At 46.4% G+C, this 19,323-nt stretch overlaps 1 long non-coding RNA gene across 1 annotated transcript; it reads right to left on the reverse strand.

Moving 5' to 3' along the window:
- Positions 1-8,272: 8,272 nt before the first annotated feature.
- On the reverse strand, positions 8,273-13,695 carry LOC113603851 (uncharacterized). Its single transcript, XR_003425592.2, has 3 exons — positions 12,134-13,695; positions 11,500-11,713; positions 8,273-8,492 (listed from the first exon to the last, which is right to left on the reverse strand). It is a non-coding gene; the product is annotated as an uncharacterized LOC113603851 (long non-coding RNA).
- Between the last annotated feature and the right edge of the window lie 5,628 nt (positions 13,696-19,323).

The raw sequence follows: 19,323 nt of genomic DNA on the forward strand, positions 1-19,323 counted from the left end.
ATGATGCATTGAAGGCTGTCAACAGCATTCTTCCGGAGAATTCCGCCTGCAAGGGGGAAGTCATTAAAAGGAGAGGCACTGCCACACCGGAATGGATAAAGCCTTCCAGCTTCTGGTTTAATCCCTCCGACCCTGGAGATGAATGTCTTCTTCTGTTGATCTTTCCTGGGCTGCAGTCATCGACTATTATTTATATTTTCAGCCAGTGTAGCATACAAGGTGAAGAGGCTCTGACACCAGAAAGACCAGGGATCAAATGCCAACACTGACACATCTTCACTGGGGGCCAGAGCACTAAGAGCCCAAATTTCCTCATCTGCAAAATGGGAATAACAGCACGTAACTCCTCCGGCTTTTGTGAGGATGAAACTTAAGGCATCTGTGAACTGATCTAGCGCCAGTGATGTGGCACAGAGCAAATGTTCAAAGAATAGGAGCTGTTTCTATTGTTAGACCCGTTACCTCTCACTAGAGCATCATCGTTTTCACCAGGGGGAGAGCCCGTCCTCCGCTGCTCCCACAGCTTAGCCAGGTACCCATACGCTAAGAGCCTTCATTGACCTCTGCCCCGTTTCCTGCCTGGGGCTGGAAGAACTCTGCTCCCAGAAGAGATGAAAATACAGAACGTTCTACAGCAGCTCATCACCAATGAAGCCAGCAAGTGGGAGGGATGGGCAGAAGGTATGCTACGCAGAGCTACCAGATGGTTTAAAAGCCCAGGTAGGGATGAAAATCGAGTATGGGTATAAGCAAGATTGTGAATTACCAGAAGACCTTTCCCATTAGGCTGTGCAGGAGCTTGGAATGCCTTGGCCAAACCCCAGGGGGGTTTTTTAGGTGTTTTTCAAGACAGGGTTGAATATGCAAAGACAGAGTTTACATTTTGCTCCGTGGAAAGAAGATATTCTTGTAAAATATGGCATCTTGCGCAAGAGGCCAAAGCTATAGCTCATGAGAAAATATGGCGATGGGACAATGATCTGAAATCTTGAGAGAACTAAGCTCAACCCTTTGCACTGACCCCAAGGAGAGGGAAATTCCCACCAAAGAGGAGATGAATACGGATGATTTGTTCCACTTTTCTTGGGCCTTACAAATGCGTATTTTCATACCAAATCTCACTCTATGTACTATACACAAGATCAAACTTAGGGAAGATGAGACCAATATTGAGGCTCTGTCTGAGATTTCATCGCTTTAATGCCTTTCTCCTTTCCTTTAGTGGTAGAGGTAGAGCTAATCTCTGCCTTTCAAATAGTTGGGTTTGTATTTTTTGATCGGGGAGAATTAAATTAAATTAGACGGGTCTGGAGTGGTTTTTAGAACCATCAAGTTTGGCATAATGGACATACCTAGATAAAACATTTACATAAGGAAATCAAACTGGACTTATTTTTTTTATCCAGTGTTCTGACCTCTATTGGAGTTGTGACAAGCAGAATTTAGCTGAATATTTCTTAAGATGGTACATATAACAAAAAATGTATCCCCTAAGATACCTATGTAAATCAACATTTCCCTTTGCTTAAAGGAAAAAAAAACTACAAAGAGAGAGAGAGAGAGAGAGAGAGAGAAATCTTTTCAAATATTTATAGGGATATTTTCCATTTGGGTCCTTATTTGAATTTTACTTTCATTTAGAATACAATTCTGACAACTCCATCATTTATGTCAGCCCTGGCAATATTCCATGAAAAAACACCAATATAACACAAAATCTAGATGCAAAGAGGATTATGATGTCATATTAAAAGAAGGAAAAGGATCATTAAAATAAGAGACTTATCTGAAATGATCAGAAATGAAATTCTCTTTGGGATGAAATGGTCTTCCAGAAATGCAGCCATTTAACATAAGATTAAAATGATATTTTATAAGAACGAAAGAAGAATACAAACTGTCTTTCCCTGAATGAACTTAAATTTGCATACAATGAAGGGTAAATGCAAAAGAGGGCATATTTTAGGCTACTAGACTCCAGCTTCTTCACTTTGCTCAGCAATTTCTCTGCACGTGCTCCCACATCGAAGCCATCAGGAGTCCGTAGGAATGAGGCAAATTCTAGGACCCCATCATATCCGAATCAGAATGTATACAGGGAAGGGGGAGAGTCTGCATTTTATACAAGCCTCCCGGTAATGCTAAAACCCACTGGTGTTTGAGAACCTCTGGTCTGCCAGGTCTCCAGGAAGTATAGGAGGTCCAGGACAGAATTCTGAGCCTGTTTTATAGCCCAAGAACCACCAAATCTATTCAACCGTCCTGAGTTTGAACCCTTCCTATCTCTTTTTTTTTTTTATTTTTTTTTAACGTTTATTTATTTTTGAGACAGAGAGAGACAGAGCATGAATGGGGGGGGGGGGCAGAGAGAGAGGGAGACACAGCATCGGAAGCAGGCTCCAGGCTCCGAGCCATCAGCCCAGAGCCCGATGCGGGGCTCGAACTCACAGACCGCGAGATCGTGACCTGAGCTGAAGTTGGACGCCTAACCGACTGAGCCACCCAGGCGCCCCTGAACCCTTCCTATCTCTTAACAGAGTGACCTTAAACAAGTCCCTCAATCTCCCTAGGCCTCAATTTCCTCATTGGTAAAATGGGACCACTTGTTTCAAAGGTTGCCTTGAGCGTTGGGGAGGTGACAGTCTTCTATAAAAGCAGTGCGTGATCACTGCATGATCAACTGCTACCATCATTGTTTCTATGTGACCAAGACCATGATAATAAAAGACTAGTTTGCTTAACTAGCAACATTGCCACCATTAAGATTAGGAGTACAAGGACTATAAGCTAAAGAGGCCAGAAAATAACTAGCTGGTACAATTCTGCGTGATCATCAAATACTTATCAAGAGTAAGTATGAGTCAGTTGGCTGGCACATTTGGAGTTGCAAAGTTACCGATGGGAATGACAAGGGAGGATTAGGGTGAGAGAAAGCCACGGTGATGTGTGAATGACGAGACCAATGTGTGGCTACGGGAAGCGTGTGGTTTTGTTTCTCAGAGACATCTGGAAGATGAGGATTACAGGCAGGTGACTGTCTTTGTAGAAGATCTGGAGACTGAAATCAGGGAGGAAAAAGGAAGTTTCCAAAGACTTGTGTTCAAAGACTTGTAAAGCTTTCCAAAGTTTCCAAAGACAGATAAAGCTTATCTGGATAGAGGAAGGTGAGGCAGAAATGCCATTTAGAAATCACAGCAAGGAAACAAGGAAGAATTCTGAGATTACAGTTGATTTCCAACTCTACGGCAAATCATCAGGATGTCAAAATGGATGGAATTTTAAAATATTTCCCTGACTATAGATGATGCAAGTTTAGCTACTGAAAACCACAACATTATCCTCCTGGTAGGTTTGTTGTGTGTGTGGTGGGGGAAGGGAGGCAGGACGGAGAGGAGGACAGGAGGGTGCTGTACTCCTGGAACGGGGACTGGAAACACCAGGACCAAAAGTAGCTGCATGCCAAACAGGGCAGAGCTCTGGCTTCCTTTGTGTCAAGTTCTTGGAGTTTAAATTTAAACTTCTGGGGGTCTCTCCCCTCAAAGTCCAGATAAATTGATGGTCTTCCTGGGAGTTCTATGCCGTGCCTAGCTTTTACTCGTTCTGTTCCCCTGGATGGGAATACCCTTCCTTGCCCGTTTCTCTGACCTTTAAAGTCGTAATTATTCCAAGTGTGGTAAGGACTGAGTCAAAGTATCAGCTTGGCCACCACCACCCCCCCCATCATTATATCCATCACTCCCTTCTCTCTGACCCGTGTGAGTGTTAGGTATCTACCTATGGGTCTACATGGAGGAGGTTCTTTGAGGTCAAAGACTACATCTAATACCCTATGTGTCTCTCTAGATACCTTCTTCCATATAGTAAGAATGCTCAAAACACATGTGAATAATATTACTTCATCCTCTACCTTTGCTGGGCCTTGAGATGTTGTCCACCCCGAACTTATAAAACCCCATACAGCAGCCCCAAGAGAGGAAAGATAGCCGTGGCATTCTCTGCTTGTTACAGCAAGATTTAAAGAAGGCTACTTTCAGCCAGTAAGTCAAGGGATCACGGTAAAAGGCTGCCTTGAACCAAAGACCTGTACTAGAAGGGATCATCTATTATTAAAGGCTAAGGCCCTGGGACCCCTATCTGGCCTCTCTCTGCCATCAGACCTGCCCTTTTGCACACAGATGCATAGGGACAGGATGCCACATCTCAGTGTGCCTTGGGAGATCTGACCTCTCCATAGAGCTCTCTCTATTGGTTGCCTGTTGAAGGGGGCTCCCTACTAACTATGCCATAACACAGATCAAATCAAGATTAAAAGATGCCAGGTGCCTGAACACGGCTCCTTTGGACTCCAGGAGGAGTCAGTCAGGTGTAACTCCAGTTCATATGCTTATTTTTAATGAGGTCTTGGCTTTGAACATCCTAGTGAGTCCATATTCATAGCACATTCTCAAGCAGGGAAATGCAAGTCTAGCTTCTGTTCTCAAAGGACTCCGAGACTGTCTTCCCTGGAAGGGAATTTAATATCACCCAATACAACATCATTTCCGGAAGTAACTGGAGTCAGAGAGGGGAAGGGACTTCCCCAAAGGTACCCAATCTATGACGGGCAAAGGTGGGGTTACAGCGCTATAGTTTTTCAACCTCCCCTGCAAAGCCCTCCAGTGTAAGGAAAGCGACACTTCCGTTTCCTTTGATAAAGTATCACAGAACTTCATATCCACCCCTACCAGAGAGTGTCTTCCCACTTGCCCACTTGGTATTTACAAGTGGATCGAGAAAATCCCCTCCGTGAGAATGTAGTGAGGGGACAGCTCACTTAAACAAGTTCAGCGCTCAGCTTGTCCCCCCGAGTGAAGTGCTATACCTTCCCCGCTTCGTCCGCACACAGCATCTCCGCCTTGCACCACCTGCCCGTCTTCACACAGCCCCTTCTCAGACAGCACTTTGCCAACGTCCCTGTCCCCATCACGCCCCGCACCTGCGCGTTTCTGGCTTTCCACCTCCGCGGTCATTATTGTGACCTGTCCTTCTCTGTCCTGTTCTCTTAGGCACCTTCAGCACCTGCAAGGCTGCCTCGTGTACGGAGCTGGTGCTTGGTTGTTCCCTACTGTGTAAGGGAGCGACTACATGAAAAGAGATCAGTTGAACTCTGGCTGTCCTTTACAGAAAACCGGAAGTAGCCTGCACGCAGAGGGAGGAAGAAGATGATCTTTGATACCAGCTGGTGAAGTCTAGGATCCACGCTAAGGGCCACATTCTCTTAGTTAACTACAAGTCAAGAGGAGAAAGAAGACGACGTTGGGCCACGTGTTTGGAGCAAATTGTCCGACTTATTCAAAGAGCTGGCGTGGAATTTTCACGCAGTGGTGATACGCCATCATTGGCACTGCACGCGCCCACGCTGGGAGTGTGCATGCCCACCTACGCTCGCTCACACCCTCCCATCTCCTCCTATTAGACGCTCCCACAAAATCTCTCACGATGTTGACAAGTTGCTCAAGGGAATCTACCTATCCGTGGAATCCAAGATGGAAGGGAGGCTGGTCTCTTCCTGGGAAAGATAAAAGCGTCCAGAAATGATTATACTTGTCAGTTTTCACTGGAAAGACTTATTTAGCCCAAGATCTAGTAAAGAAGTCTTGAAAAACAGAGACTTTTTCCACAACGCTTATTTTTTTTTTCATACACATATATCCCCTTTGCATTAGAGGTGCCTCCAACATTAAGATGTGAACAGCTTCCAGGGGCACCTGGGTGGCTCAGCTGGTGAAGTATCCGACTTTGCTCAGGTCATGATCTCGCGGTCTGTGGGTTCGAGCCCCCCATCAGACTCTGGGCTGACAGCTCAGAGCCTGGAGCCTGCTTCTGATGCTGTGTCTCCCTCTCTTTCTGCCTCTCCCCCACTCGTGCTCTGTGTGTGTCTCTCTCTCAAAAATAAACATTAAAAAAAATTTTAAATATGTGAACATCTTCCGACTTGAAAAAAAAAGAAAAATCTGTTTGTTTGTTTTTTTTAATTTTTTTTTCAACGTTTATTTATTTTTGGGACAGAGAGAGACAGAGCATGAACGGGGGAGGGGCAGAGAGAGAGGGAGACACAGAATCGGAAACAGGCTCCAGGCTCTGAGCCATCAGCCCAGAGCCCGACGCGGGGCTCGAACTCACGGACCGCGAGATCGTGACCTGGCTGAAGTCGGACGCTTAACCGACTGCGCCACCCAGGCGCCCCGAAAAATCTGTTTTTTAATAAAGAAATTCCCACAATGCAATTCATCTCTCTCTAAGCACTGTGCTTGTCCAACTCTGGCAGAGACTTTAGAAGGAAAAAGATTCAAATTCCAGTTCAATTTACTTTTTCCTGTTTAGCTCCAAGCTCAGTAGGTGATCTTATAAGTTGACGGGGGTAACATTGCACCTATTAGCACTCGTCAACCAAAAGTAGATTGTTCGGGTTTCAGTAAACGTTTTTTTTTTTTTTTTGAATTGGTTTAGGTTGGTGAGAAAATAAATTAAGTCAGAAACTCTTTGAGGCAAATTACATATTGAAATGAACAGTCGGATGCAAAATTCCCCATCCCCCTCCTCAAAAAAAAAAAAAAAACCAGGAAAAAAGCATAAATCTTGCTTTTCTGAGCTGTGAGAATTTCTACTCCTGTTACATCTGCGAACACTTCATAAGGCGATGTCTACAGTTTGATTTTTATAGCCCGTGTTTGATTGGAACTTGCATGACATCTGGGACTGTATTTTTGGAGGAATTTTGAAGCTAGTGATTTCCAGTGTTTAATCGCCAGCGTATGTATTTTCTACTATAGCATAATTGTCCATGGCTCCACGTTTATTTTTTATGGGAGCCGTGCAAAATGAAAATCCGGGTGAATTAGTAACTTGCTCTTGTATCTGTCAAGGCTCGGTGGCTCTTACCTGCTCTAGAGGCTAAAAGCCGATGTGCTGACCTCACCGTGTTGGAAAAATTGAACACATGGCTGTTGTCAAGGACAAGACGCTGTTATAACAACAAGGGAGCAGAACAAAGGGAGCAGAAAAGGCTGAGGGAAGAGGCTATGCACCCCAGACAGGTACACAGCACCCTGCCCCCGGGGCTCCAAACCTGGGGTCAGGTCGGTGGCCACAGGTGCCCGCTGCAGAAAGGTAGGCTGTGCAGAAATTGTTTTCACCCGTGTCTACTGAGACAGAAAACACCTCAACTGGGCAGCCTGGTCCTCAGGAGGGGCATGAATAAGCACTTGCTTCTCCTCGTGGGGTTCGTCCAGCAGCCTGGTGTGCACACAGGTAAGAACTAGAATGTAGGCGGCCTACCTGCACACTCACCAGGGCTCCCCCTGCCAGCTTTGTGGCATCGTGGGGGATCTTCTGTTTAGTGGGCTGGGTGTTATTGTGACCTCTCTTCTTCTGCTTTCAATTAAGCTACTGCAAGTCAAGAGATAGCAGCCACTGGACCAAAATCTAAGAAGTGATTTGCCCCGGGTCACACAGTTATTTAGCGAAAGAGTCCATCTGGACAAGATTCCTTCCCATAAACCAAAGCAGGTAAGGTGGGGTGAATGAGAGAGAGGGTGAAGGGAGGGACTGAAGTTTATAAGGGCTGCGTGAAAAGGGGAGGCTTTGAGACAGAATTGATAGACAGTGTTTCAGTGGCTCAGCTGTCCCCTCCCACTTCTGGCTTCATTTCCCTCCGAGCCCCTCTTTACTCTGAGTTTCCGTCTGGGCAAGTCCTGAGCTTCTGGAATGTGTCTTCGCCTTCCTTATCTGGGAGCTAATCACTAAATAGCAGGTGGTGAAGATTCTGTTTTTCATCTCTCTTGTTCTGTCCTCTCTTTTACTCATTTCCTCAGGGCTGTGAATTTCTGAATCCCAAGCAGGAAACCTCCCTGATGTGTTCACACCTGGAACATCACTCTCTCTTTGTTTGGAGAGGATGGAAAGGTGCAGGGAGAATCAAGACAAAAGGCTGTTTTCTAAAGAAGGAAGAGAGATGTCAGCATTTAAATAGTAATGCACACACTCTATGAAGATGTATGCACACACATTTTTTTTTAAGCCAGCACTCTTTCTTTCAACTCCTACATTTCCCTACATGTCTCCACTCCAGTCAACATCTTATAAGACAAAGAGTGTTTACTGGGTGTCACTTCAGTTATCAACACTCCACACAAATCGGTTGACAGAGGAAATGGGCAAAGAACGTTTGCAAGCCTGTTTGGGGTTGAAATAACAACCAGACTACCTGGAGGCTCACAGAGATTAGCTTACCTTTTGCTCCTACAAATGTAAGAAACTGGCTCTTGAAAGAAGCTGTCATCAATGTCCCTCTCTCCGTGGGTGTTGGGAAGTTCCAGCCTTTCTGAACGGTGCACTCTGTCCTCTTCATGGACCTACCATTTTGGAAGGGACTTCGGGAGGTCAACTAGCACAGGCTCCCACCTGTAGTTATCATTTGTCCAGGTGGTTGTGGTCTACTGAACATAAACCCTCTGTGGGGAAAAGGGAACAAAATACTGGATGCAAAGATGTAAATCTGAATCCACAGTTTCCGGTCTGTGGGCTCCCATAGTTGGGGGTGCCATATTTGCATGAATCAGTACCTACGGACTGGCTAAATAGTATGACTCATGTACATATACTCTGACACTTCTATTGTATTTATTGATTCAGTCTACAAATATACAGAAGGTGCCTACTTTGTGCTGGGAACTGTGCTGGGTGCTGAAATATACAACAGATGGTGGACAAGTCAAACCAACTCTGCCCCTGTGATAGGTATTTCTGGTCCAGTGGTGAAGACAGGCACAGAGAGTTGCAGAAGGAAAGCAGTAACTCAACTTTGGGATAGTATATTAAAAAGGTTGTGATTACCAGCATTCAAATTACTTTAAAGGTGATGGCCCCTGCCATTAAGCATTTGTTCTATCAATGCATTTCTCAAATGTGAGTACCTTTATCTGCAGGTCTATAAATGTTTTTAGATGAAAATGTGCCTCCATACTAAAAATACTTGGACACCACTGACCTGAATCATCCCCAAGAGATGTCTTTTCTATCCCAGATGAATGAATTAAATAGCAAGAAGTGATATTCCATCAATATTCCAGTGACTCCCAGCTGGACAATTCTTTCTTAGATTTGAGCTTGTGTTGCTTCATGGAAAGTTAATCTCAATTTTCTCTGAACCCCCATCATCCAGGAATGCTACCTCTCTGGAGAGCCCTGGAGAAATCAAGAAAGCACACATGCATTTGGTCATAGATTCCACCTCCACAGAGGGCAGAGAGGGGCCCCACCTCTCCCCTTGACTTAGGTGAAGTGGGAGGCACGATCTTGTGGTTGATTTCGGTATGCTATGGAATAGCAGACCTGGAGCCACGGGACATGACTTGTTGCTCTATTAGACACGCTAGATAATCTCCTGAAACAAAGAAATAAAGCAGTGATTCGATGGGAGGATTTTCCTGTCAAGAATTATGAATGCCAAAGTAACCCAGAAAATATAGCTGTATTTGAACAGGGCCAGGCAAGATAATGGACAAGAAGACCTGTTAAATGTGAGGTCCCATTTAAATCGAAATGATCCACCAAATCTCAGCTCCCAGGGGGGGTCTCTGTTTGTGCATTCCAGGGTAGAAATACTACAGGGACACTTTTGGCGTGTGATGGGCACTGAACCTACAAATAGCAATAAAAGATGGCCTTTCAAGTGGCTTCCTTCAGTAAACAAAAGGTAAATAAACAGCAATGCTCATTTAGAAGATAACTAAGGGGCGCCCCAGTGGCTCAGTCAGTTAAGCATCTGACCTCAGGTCAGGTCATGATCTCATGGTTCATGAGTTCAAGCCCCGCGACAGGCTCTGTGCTGACAGCTAGGAGCCTGGAGCCTGCTATGGATTCTGTGTCTCCCTCTGTCTCTGCCCCTCCCCCACTCACACTCTGTCTCTCTCTCAAAAATAAATATTAAAAAAAAAAAAAAAGATAACTATCATGCCAGTCAGAGTGGCTAAAATGAACAAATCAGGAGACTCTAGATGCTGGAGAGGATGTGGAGTAACGGGAACCCTCTTGCACTGTTGGTGGGAATGCAAATTGGTGCAGCCACTCTGGAAACCAGTGTGGAGGTGCCTCAAAAAATTAAAAATAGAGCTACCCTATGACCCAGCAATAGCACTGCTAGGAATTTACCCAAGGGATACAGGAGTGCTGATGCATAGGGGCACTTGTACCCCAATGTTTATAGCAGCTCTTTCAGCAATAGCCAAATTATGGAAAGAGCCTAAATGTCCATCAACTGACGAATGGATAAAGAAGATGTGGTTTATACACACAATGGAACACTACGTGGCAATGAGAAAGAATGAAATCTGGCAACATTTGCAGCAATGTGGATGGAACTGAAAGGTATTATGCTGAGTGAAATAAGTCAGGCAGAGAAAGACAGATGCCATATGTTTTCACTCAAATGTGGATCCTGAGAAACTTAACAGAGAACCACGGGTGAAGGAAAGAGGGGCTGGGGGGAGTTATAGAGAGGGAAGGAGGAAAACCATAATAGACTCTTGAATTACAGAGAACAAACTGAAGGCTGATGGGGGGCGGGAGGGAGGGGAAAGTGGGTGATGGGCATTGAGGAGGGCCCCTGTTGGGATGAGCACTGGGTGTTGTATGGAAACCAATTTGACAATGAATTATATTATAAGAAAATTATTTAATTATGAAAAATTTTAAAAATAATAATAATAAATTTTTAAAAGATAACTAAACAGTACTTTAGACTTTGTGACAGCAGGCAGAAGAGCGACATGGGGGTGGGGGGCAAGCCATTGTGCAGAGAGCAGTAGGCTTTGAGTCAAGAGACTGGACTTTACCCAGGTTCTATGTCTAATGTCAGACTGACTTTTGGCAAAGTAAGACTCAGCTTCCACTTAGTTTCCTGACGCATAAAATGACAAAGGTTGCTCCCGGCGCCCCGTGCTCTGACTCCGGGTCCCCTACCAGAAAGGGCTTCTTATAAAGGTCACCTCAACTTGACAGGCCACAACTGTCCTTCCTACGAACTTCGCACAGCAGAACAGAAGCTCTACCTGTTTGCATGAGGCCTGGGTTGTGGGATAAGGGATTTCCTGACAGAACCCCAAGAGTCTGTATCCTCACATCCTCCCCAGTGAGCCCATGAGGAAGTGTATCAAAAAGCCACAGGGTGAGAACAGTTTGGGGGCAGCCGCAAGAACAGGTTGTGTTTATTTAGGGGCTGGAAATGTAAATGCACGTATCAGACGCCTCCCCCACACCACCCACACCGCCCCTACCATGGTTACCAAAAAAAAAAAAAGAAAGAAAAAGAAAAAGAAAAAAGAAAGGACACAGCCGATCTTTGGCACAGTTAGGCCTTGCCCATTTTCAGCTCTGGTCTTTCTCTGAGGTAATATCTTTATCTGCTGCCCGCCAGACCTGTTTGTTGGTGCAGGTAAGTTTTGCTTCCTTCTGACTCACCATAGCTTGCTTTGTGGCAGTGAACCCAGAAGCCACTGTTTCCTGATGATCTTTGGCCTACTTCTTCCGAGATGCCGTGGGGCAGTCATGGCACCCTGGGCGGTGGGTTGACTTTCCCTCAGTCAAAAGCCTTTGGCACGGCCACCTCCTGGTTCCCCCCGAAGCCCTGCTGAGAAGTCACGGTGGCGAAGTGCCAGGAAACGCCTCCCACACTCTGTTAATTACACAAGGGACTTTTAAAAGTAAAAACTGGGTATCCAAAGCCCCCAGGAAGTACCATACGAGCCACGACCTCCAAAATAAACCAGGTAAGGAGGTCCAGCACAGCGGAAGAGGGCTTGCATTTCGAAGTTAGATAAACCCCAGGTGGACCAACCTTAGTGCAACATGGAACTCGTTAATAGTTCCACCTGCCTTGCTGTTTTGCAGTTCCACGCCTCGATTGTGCTGCCTCCGCTTTCTGGAATGTTCTGCCCCACCCCACAGCCTCTCTTCACGGAACTACCTCCCGCTTATGATCCACAGTTCAAACACCACCTCCTCCAGGAAGTCCACCCTGCACATCCCCAGCTGCATTAGATGCCCCTCTTGGTACTTAGCCTCATGCCCCATGTACGGCTGTCATTGCACTTACCATATTGTTGTATAATTGCTATCTTCCGCTCCTACGCTGAATTTCTTCTTGGCCGGAACCAACACATTTTATTCATCTTTGTTCTCTCCGTAGCTCAATGCATAACTTAGTATGTTCATTAAATAAATAAATAATCGGGTTCATCCACTTATCGGCAATACGTTCTGGGCAACTCAGTTCACTTCTCTGAGCCTCGGTTCTTTCCTCAGCAGGTTGGAAATAACAATCCATGCTGTTGTTCAGAGTGGAAGGAGCATATGGAAAAGTCTACTGCAATGCTGATGCACAGGCATGGAGAATTAAGTGCACAGGGCTGTGAGTCTGCACAGGGAATGGAAAAGAAAGAAAAAGAAGCAAGCTCGCTTCCCCCACAATGAGGACTCCTTCAGTCAGTCAGTCTGCAGCCCTTTCTCCCGGGAGGACCCATAGCTCCCTCCCCGCAGGAAGCCTGGGAGTCTTTTCCTTTGTTTGTTTGTTGTTGTTGCTTTTCACAAATGAGAAACACAAAAGCAGATCCTTCCTAAACGTTTCCCTGGGACTGCAGCATCTTTAGCTGGATTGACTGAGTAGAAGATTATTTTTGTCATTTCTCTCATCGATACAGGTCCCTACAAGTCTAGGCACCTCCCGGCCCCACCAACACATACACCTCTCTCAAACAGGTCCTTTTTCAAGTGAGGTCAGGCTTCCCCAGAGAGATTCTGGTGCTTTATCCGCACACTCTGGGGAGGAAAAGAAGAGGCAGCAGGGGTCGGAGGCCCTGGAAACTTGACAGGTAGCCTGGCTCTTGGAGAGTCTTCTCAGTGTGTCCAGAAAAGTTTCCAAGTACTGGGGATCATAAAGGGCGGATGTGCAGAAGCCAGGTAATGCCAACGTGTCAAGTCCTGGCTCCAGCCTGCAATACCGTGCCACAGGTCCATCACCACCCACTCCCGGTCCCTCCGAAACACACAGGCACAGCGGCACCTCACGTATATCAAACTACCTCCCTTCTGGCAACATGCAAGGCTCTCCTTTGCTCTAGTCCCCACGAATCCTCTGGTGACTCAGGCTGGAATCAGACCCCGGGAGTCATCTAGAGCACATGCAAGCCAGGGTTAACTTATTCACCAATCATTGACTGAGCAAGTGCCTTGTGCTAGGCAGGGCAGGCCAATCGATGCCTTCTGGAACATGCTCACGAGTCTTTCTTCCCTTTTGGGGGGTGGGGGGGGGGCGGGGAACAACTTCAGGCAGAAAGCGTGGTAAGGCAAGGACTTGGTACGGAGGTATTGAAGGGAGATGTCTGTGCTGAGCCAGGCACACATCATCAGCATGCAAGTCATTCTGCAAGGACATACAAGAGGGTGCCAGACCACTCCCGGGGACCCGCAAGACAGCTGTCAAAGCAGAGGCTGGGTGCAGTGGTCAGACAATGGAGGAGGGTCACGGGTTGGAGAAAGAGCAAAGGGAAAGAGGGCTTCCCACGCAAGTTCTGCTGCTTTCAAATTCAACCATGGCCAAGGAACCAAGAAGCGCTTAAGTAACTTCCCCATGATCACCTCCAAAGTACCTCAGGGTCCAAGAATTGAAGATAAAGGAGCTCCTTACAGGGAAGCTGATGGAGACTCACATGAAGCCTAGTTTGGACTTGGCTACATAGGCTACTCTGGAGGGTTTTAAACGTGTCTCAGAAACACACACAATCTTCCCTGGGATGTCCCTTCCCCTTGAACCTGGGCAGGTTTCTGACTCGCTTGCAATCAACTGAGTGTGGCAGAAGAGATGTTCCATGACTTCTAAAGCCACATGGCAAAAGGCCTTGCAGTTTCTTTTTTCCCTGGGACACTTGCACTGAGAGCCCTGAACTCCGAGCCATGCAAAAGACTGAGGCCGCCATGCTGTGAGGCAGCTCAAGCGTGTGGAGTGGCCACGTGTGGGTGTTCTGGCTGACAACCCACTGAGGTCCCAGCCCACAGCTTGCCAGAGGTGTGAAGGGGCGAGCCTCCTGATGACTCCAGTGCCATGCCTTGAATTGCCCCCTGCCCTTGATTCTTCCCAGCCGAGGCTCCAGACATTGTGAAGCAGAGATAAGCAGCCCTTTCCATCTCCTGTTTGAACCCCTGGCCCGCAGAGTCCAGGAGCAGAATGAAACAGTTGTCTTACGCCACTGAGTTTGGGTGATTTGTGGTGAGTGAGGGGCAAGACGTCAGTGATCCAGTGATCCTGGAGGTGAGAGTGAACAGTGCTTGGAAAAGGAGGGGGGAATGCACAAACTAGACAATGACTCTGTGGGACAATAAGAGAAGGGCAATGACTTGAGTGATGCAGTCTGTACTCTGCTTTCTTTTCTGAGGTGAGAAAGGAAGCGGGTGTAATCACATGTCACATGGGATGCCTAGGTCTTGCCTCTACTGGCCCAGCCTCGTAGCAGTTGTTGGGCACTCATGCCCACTCGCTCTGCTCTAGGAAGACAGGAGCCCCCTGCCCCTGAGAGGGCCCCTGGTGGTGGGAAGTCAACTGATGGGACATCAGTGTTACCTACAGTGGGTATGATTTGCAAACTTGCAGTCAGGAATTCATTCTTCACAGCAAGAGAGGGAGGTCACTCCTGGTGATTCAGATCTCGGCAGGGGGTTCTGCTCTTTGTCCCTGATCGTGTCCCAGGCATGCTTCAGGGGGTGACAAGGAGTGTGTCCCCCCCAAAGATGCCCCCGAAATCATCCAGTTATCCCTGAGATGGTTTACAGTCCTCGTGCTGAAAGAGACCCTAGCCGACACTGAGAGTGTTGATTTGACCCCAGTTTCAGGCAGTTTCTTGTGGCAAAGCTCTTTATTCTTTGAATTGTTTCAATTTCCATTGTTTGGAAAAAGGTCGCTTTCTCACTCCCACCTGACTTCCAGGAATATTTACCCTTATTTAAACAGCCCTTTATTAGAGCTCAAGATTTTAAGATGCCACTTTGACACCCTTGTTCTAGGAGGAAAGGGAGGAGGACTTCAACAGGCCAGGTCGGGGGTTTGGAAGCTGGCCCAGCATCAGGTCACAGGCTGAGGAGCATCTAGGACCGCTGGAGTGCTTGAGGACGGTCAGAGCCCTACACATTCAGGGGGGGAAGTGGGGCCGGTTCCCAGATCTGCAGGGTTCACCTGTTGACCTCTGTTTGGGTTTCCTGAGCAGCTCCATCTTCCAAGGATCCACTTGTGTTGTCAGAAGGGCATTGCATCTGCCTCAGTTTGCTCTGATATCCTGTAGGCTTTGAACTAGAAGGGACCTTAGAAATCACCTAGGGCAACCCCCAGGAAGGGAAAGAACCCATGGTCACACAGCAAGTGTTCTTTAGTGCCAAAGCTAGAACTAAGATCAGGGAAAGTAGGACCCCTGGCTCCCAAGTCGAGGCTCTTCTCACTGTGCTGTGAGGCTACCCAGATGGGCTTCTCCTAAGACAGTATGGATTCAGAGAATCTGCTGGAGCTTAACCAAACTCCTGGGTACCAAAGGTCCTGTCTGCCAAACCACACCTCTTCCTCCCCCCACTCCATACTCTAATCCCAGCCTCCCAAGCCTCTAGAATATTTTGGAGGTGAGCAGAAAAACAAGCTGCCAAGGCTGTGCTGCACTCCTTAAGCATCCTTAGATTTAAAGCTACTGATCATCCTAGAAATTAAGACTTTCCCAACCACCCTTTCTCCCCTCCCTACCCTGGCTCTGATTTTATGTCTGCCTTTTTGTTTCTTTGGCTATATGAGGCATGTCATATGACCAAGCTTCCATATAGATTGCTTCCTATAAATGCAAACACTGTATTTGAACATATTAATAAGACTTAATTTTGGTCAGTGTGCTGTTTTGGGGGTTTTTCAATAAACCGTATCCCTTGAACACATTTTTAGACAAAGTAAAATACCAAGAAAAGAAGAGCATGGTTAATTGCAGACAATGGAGAAATCACTTGGACATAAATGTTGTAATAGAGTGACAGCTTGTCTTATAATTGTTTGTGTAAGCATCTATTATTTTTCCCACTGGAACTGACTGTTAAGGGATTACATCAGGTCTTTTTTCAGTTCTGCATCGCTTACAACCTCAAGCATAGTGCTTTTCATATATGAAGGCCTCTATAAATGCTTGTTAAATTGAATTTTTTTTTAATTTAGTGAGAGCTCACTATGTGATAGGCAGGGTGTTAGAGGTTTTCACAGCTTTTAAAAAATTGATTCTCGTGACTACCCTGTACCAGTTATTTATTGCCACAGTAATGATGTCATGCAAACCACCCTCAAGTTTAGTCGTTTAAAATAGTAACCTCTTATTTTTTGTGGGTCTCCATGTTGGTTGGCCAATTCTGCTGATCTAGGCTGGGCTCCGCCCAGATATCTCAGGAGAGCACCTGTGGTCAGCTGGAGGGCAGCTGCGGGGGGAGCTGATCTAAGATGACCTAAGCTGGGGTGGCGAGAATAATTGGGGCCTCTCCCCACATGAATTTTCACTTTCCAGCAGGTAGCCTAACCTTAATGCTCATGATGGAGGTGGCAGGTCTCCAAGAGAGTAAGCTGAAGCTTACGAGCGCCTTAGAGGTCTAGGCTCAGAACTGCCACGCGGTCATGTTGACCACATTTGTTGGTTAAAATGAGTCACAAGGCCAGCCCCAGATTCAAGGGCTTGAATAAATCAATTCCACTCTTGATGGGAGAACCAACAAAGTCACGTTGCAACGCACTGAAGGATTGTGCTCATTTTTGCAGTCAATCCACCACCTAAGTCCAATTTGGAGATGAAGAAAGAAAATGGGCAGAGCTTAAAGATTTGTTTAAAATGTTATACAGTTGCATTGTCGTGATGGCTGCACAACTCTAATAAATTTACTAAAAATCATTGAACTGTACACTTACAAGAGCTGGCTTTTATGGTATGCAAATTACTCCTCAGTAAAGCTGTTTAAAAAAAAAAACTGAAAAAAAATTTAAGTTTACTGAAGATCATTTAACTCATGACTGTCCAAATCTGCGTTTAAACTCAGGTATTCTGGCACGAAACTCAGCAATCTTCCCAGCGTGCTGTATTTATCATACCTAACGTATCCGATTCGCAGAACTGGGGAATCTACTGAGAGTAAGAAAGATCTTCTCCAGGGTATTTTGTCCATCCCTCTTCCTTCAAGCCACTGAATGTGGAAGGTTGCTGGTGCAGGAACATGACCCATCTTCTTAGGCTGAACACTAGAAACAGCACTACAGGGAACCTGAGCCAGGGGAAAAGTAGGTCCCATCTTCCCCAATGCTTTTGGGATCCAGGATGATCAGTACGAGAAAGAACTTGACCCACTGTTCTTTTTGGAACCAGAAGCTGCAGGCCGTTCTTGCTTTTTCTGACCATATCCTTAGGAGCCTAATGGGTTTAGATTCTGGTACTTAAAAAGCATTTTTATAGCATTTTTCTTCTTATTTTTATCACCCGGTGCCCAAGTCAAAGTGTCCTCTTTGGGGCTGAAAATGGTTGTATTCGTTTCGTTATTTTTATTTTTATTTTATTATTTGGGGGAGGAGGGGCAGAGGGAGAGGGAGAGAGACTCTCAAGCGCCAAGCGGGGCTCAATCCCACAACCCTGGGAATCATGACCTGAACCAAAAATCAAGAGTCGAACGCTCAACCAACTGAGACACCCAGGTGCCCTGAAAGTGGTTGTATTCAAATTAAAGTTTGCCCAAGGAACTGTCTTTGTGGATAAAAACCTCTAATATGAGGACACTAGGAATAACAACACTTTTTTGATAGTGGGTTTGTATATCTGTGGGCCCTCCCTTGTGTGCGTGAAGGGATCTGTGAGAATGATGAACAAATGGGGAGCGCCACGGTTTCGTCTTCTAATTTGGGCTTGTTTCTGGAGAGAGAGAGTGACATGCCGAGGAGACATATCCAAGCTCACTATAAACAGCTTTGAAGAGCAAATTGGGCAGCTTTCATCAGTCACACACAGACCACATCAAAAGCTGCCGGAGGAGAATCACTTACCCGATGTCAGGCAGGGTCAGGCCAACGTTATCAAACGCTCTTACTCCGTATTAGAAACCAGAATCACCCGGAGAAAAGGACGTAAAGAGGAGTGTCAGAAATCAAGCCACGGGAAGGAGGGAAGCAAATAAGGCAGAAAATGAGATGCGGTGGCGGTGAGGAGGAGGAGGGAAGAGAAAGAGAGGAAGAAAAAGGGAGAGGAAGGGAAAGAGGAGGATACGTAAATAGGCAGCGAGAGATAGACAGCAGAAGACAGCAGAAAGAAAGTGGGGAAACAGAAGAAAAGAAAAGCAACAGCGAAAGAAAGATGGAGAAAGGGGAGAGAAACAGCCTTCGTCCGGGGTTAAGGCCACACTGGCAGCCATCTGTCCTGAGGACTCACAGTCCACGCAGACTTCTGTCCGAGGTCAGATCGGTTCCATGTCTGCATCTAGAGAAGCGCCATCAAGTCTCTGGAAAAGGGGGTGGGATGCAAAGCAAAGAAAAACACACACTCCAATCCTCTTCCCCTCAGGTCCCCAGATTATCTCTCATCTCCTAGGAAGGGCTATTCGATCATCCTGGCCAGCTTCACTCAGCCTCTGAAAATCAGAGGGAACAGTCATCAGAAAGCCAGCCCGACGTCCACCTAAGCCTCCCACTGGAGTGATTTCATCTTTTATTACAAGAAAGCTAGGGCAGTCATGTATCAGCTCAGGCTGTAAATCTGCCTTCTTCATAGATCAAGTTCGATTTTTCAACTAATTGGAGGGAAACAAATCCACTCCTGGGTCAAGCCAAGCAAATTTCCCCTTTTCTGCAAAGCGCCTGGTTCTGTCTTAATCAAGTGGTAAGGGCCCAGGAGCCTGGGGGTCCCAGGGTGGAGCTTTGGGGAGCCCAGGGTCAGCGAAAGGATAGCAGGTACAAGAGAGGGGGGCCCATGCCACAGGGGGGCGATATGAGAAGCGGGAGACGGAGGGGCTTCCTCCAAGGCAGAATTTGCTCATTGTATCTTTCCACCCCATGAAGAGATATTGGAAATAACAATGCATTAAGAACAAACAGGGCCCTGAGACCGCCTGGCTCCTTAAACTCCATGCCCATTTGCTGAAACAAAGCAAGATACTAGGAACAGTTTGAGAGTGGTTCCCAACGCTTAACTGCAGGGTTTACATAGGAGCTGAGAGAATAACCCCCAAAAACTGTATGAGCCAGTCATT

This window comes from Acinonyx jubatus, chromosome E4, assembly GCF_027475565.1.
Source record: "Acinonyx jubatus isolate Ajub_Pintada_27869175 chromosome E4, VMU_Ajub_asm_v1.0, whole genome shotgun sequence".
NCBI classification, from domain to species: domain Eukaryota; kingdom Metazoa; phylum Chordata; class Mammalia; order Carnivora; family Felidae; genus Acinonyx; species Acinonyx jubatus.